Source organism: Pteropus medius, unplaced genomic scaffold (assembly GCF_902729225.1).
Source record: "Pteropus medius unplaced genomic scaffold, Ma_sr-lr_union100, whole genome shotgun sequence".
Lineage (NCBI taxonomy): Eukaryota > Metazoa > Chordata > Mammalia > Chiroptera > Pteropodidae > Pteropus > Pteropus medius.
The window spans coordinates 9412740-9416117 of record NW_024354499.1 but is presented as its reverse complement, the minus strand read 5'-3'; positions in this window follow the sequence as shown (position 1 = coordinate 9416117).

The following is a 3378-nucleotide window of genomic DNA, read 5'->3' as shown; positions in this document are numbered from 1 at the left end:
TAAAACTTACATGTAGCTTCTAACCATTAAAACTGTTTTTCACTAGAGGATTATTGAGAAACCAGTTCTGTGTTGACTATATAGTTAAAAATGAAAAATAATTGATACTGAAAGGAATAACTTAACAAAGAAGTCACCCAGTGAAGAGACAGGAAAATCTTTGAAGAATTCCACATTAGTTAACTGGTTTGATATAATAGTTTTAAATTAAAATATTGAGACTGTTGAAAAATCTAAAATTTATGGGCAAAAGTTTTGATGTTTAAAACTTGTTTTGATGGAGAAAAACCCCTTTAGTTTGCTTAAAAGTAATTACATTTGTTAATTATATTTGCACAGAATTAATAGCTGCGACATACATAGATGTGTAAAAAATCCACCTAGAAAATGATAAACTGCTTTTTCAGAATTATGGTCATGTCATATTTTCAATTAGTGTATATATGTTAATGTGTAATTAATAGTAGAAAAAACTAACATTTAAAAAGCTACTTGTATAAACCTATTCTCCAAATACTGTGGTTTTCGTGCATAGTTTTTAAAAACTTTAGATTAAATTGTGGTAAAATATACATACCATAAAATTTACCATCATAACTAACTGTCGATGTACAGTTCAGTGGTGTCAATTAAGTACATTCACATTGTTGTACAACCAATATTCAGAACGTTTTTCATCTTGCAAAACTGAAACATTACCTATTAAACACTAATTCTCCATTCCTCCCTTCTTGCCAGCCCCTGGCAACCACCATTCTACTTTCTGCCTCTCTTGATTTTACTACTCTAGGCCTGGCATGTAAGCAGAATTATACAATATTTATCTTTTTCTGTCTGGATTCCTTAATTGAATGTAATGTTCTCAAAGGCCATCATGTTGTAGCATGTGACAGGATTTCCCTCTTTTTTACAGCTGAATAATATTCTATTGTATATATTGTTTATACAATTATCTGTTGATAGACCCTTGGGTTGCTTCCACCCTTTGTCTTTTGTAAATAACGCTGCTGCAATTTAGCCACTATCGACCACCTGTCTGATCTTAACATATTACTGAACTTTTGCATCTCAGTTTCCAGTATTTTATTTTTTTTTAATATATAGAAATAATATTTTATCTAGTATAAAATTCATTAACTTCTACAAAACTCATAAGTGAAAAGACAACACGGTGAATGTACTTAACAACCATGCACTAACAGTAATGTTAAGTTGGTGAATTTTTATGTTATTTGTATTTTACCACAATTAAAAATAAATTTTAAAAAATCTACACAAAACTAGAAATTATAATATAAACAATAAAATTAATACCAAATACAGTTACCATACCAGCATGTGTCATTAAAATTATTCTCTATTAAAAGAAGATATTTATCTAAAATATAGCATACTTATTGAAAATAAAAGGATGGACAAAGATATGCTGATAAAAAAACAACAACAAAAAAACCAAATGGTCAGATCAATGTTTACCATGCCCCAGCAGCAGTGCCCCACCCCCCCAAAATGGAGGGTATGTCTGGAATTGAGTGGCACCCATCCCTCTAACAATTATGGCACCTTCATTTTCTACAGCCTCCTTGTTACCATTCCCTCCTCCAAACAATGGGTTCAGTCACTTTTGTCAATTAGTGGTCACTCTATTTTGTCTATCTTGGTGGAGGTAGAAGACGAAGAGGGGAAGCTGGGCAGTAGCTTCGGGTGGGGGAAGACACCTGTGGCTGTTTTTAATGGGAAATATCTTTAAGAGATGCTCATACAGGCTCCCTAGAACCCCATTCCTGTGCTAGACTGGTTTCCATGGAGATAGGGCAGTGATGCTTCCTGTGAGTCTGGAATCGACTACACCTCAGGGGTCTCCAGCCATCATCCAGTTCTCCCCCCACACCCTCTGGGTTGGCAGCAGCACTGCTGAAATGCTGTATTTCAACTCAGTTCTGGAAATATTGGCATGTCTTGCAGAATCTTGAATCATTAATGATAAACATGTTAAAAAAGAATTCTAGTCAAAGTTTTAAATAAAAAATATTTTCTAATGCAAAAGAGTGTTATTCATAAGGAATATGGCAATGATGATTTTTAAAGAACATTCATAAAAATAAGATTGGGGAAAAAAGGAGTGAAGTACACTTATAGGAAAACAGTATAAATCGTTTGTTCAAAAAAACCCATCAAATGGAGAACTTAAAAAAGACTATGTATTGTTAAAATGTTCACACTAACAAAGCAATCTATATAATCAATACAATCCGTGTAAAAATTCCAATGACTTTTTTACAGAAATATATTTTAAAAAAACCTCACATGGAGTTACAATGGGTTTTTGATAGCCAAGACAATCTTGAGCAAGAAAGACAAAGCAGGGCACATTGTGCTTCCTGATTTCAAAATATATTACAAAGCTATGTTAATTAAAATCGTTTGCTCCTGGCATAAAGACAGGCATATAGAACAATACAATAGAATAGAGAACTCAGAAATACACCCCAGGAATGTACAATAGGAAAAAGATAGTGTGGGGCTAAAAATAATTAATGTTTCTTTTCTACCTTCTTGCTGGGCCAATAACCAGATTAACATAGATGAACAAGAGAAAAAAATTTTAATACACGCACATGGGGAATTCACATAGTCATGAAAATTCCCAAGATAGTGAGGCAACTTTGGGTATATATGACTATTTTAGACAAAGATGAAAAAGGGAGGACAGAGTATTAGATTTCAGAAGGGAGAATGGGAGATACACAGGTAATTGAGGAAGAACGGAACATACATGGTTAGAAAATTCTTGCTAGGCAACTCAGAAACAATGGAATACAGGGGGCATCTAGTTATCAGGTTTAGTGTGTTCCTGACTATGCTAGGGTGACGACTCTTAAGGTGATTAAATCCAGGCTCCCTTCCTAATGCAGGTTTTTCTATCCGAATTTCTTGTGCAGAAAAAAGGAGAGGGTCAAAGGTTCTTTCTGTTTTGTTTTGTTTTGTTTTTGTTTTTTTTTTTGTTTTTTGTTTATTTCTTAATAAGCAGCTTAAAATCAATATCCCCCAAAAGTCGCTTCAGGATAGCAAAATGTTGGTTCTCTTCAATAGTTTATTCAATAAAGTGTTGGGAAAACTGGATATTTGCATGTAAAATAATAAAATTGAAACTTTTTCTTACATCATGCACAAATATTACCACAAAATGGATTAAAGTCTTAAACATAAGATCTGAAACTATATAGCTTATAGAAAAAAATAGCAGAAAAGCTTCATGGTATTGGCCTTGGCAATTTTTTTGGATACGACATCATAGGGATAAAGCAACAAAAGCAAAAATTGGTAAATAGGATTATATCAAACTAAAAAGCTTCCACACAGAAAAAAAAAAAAAAA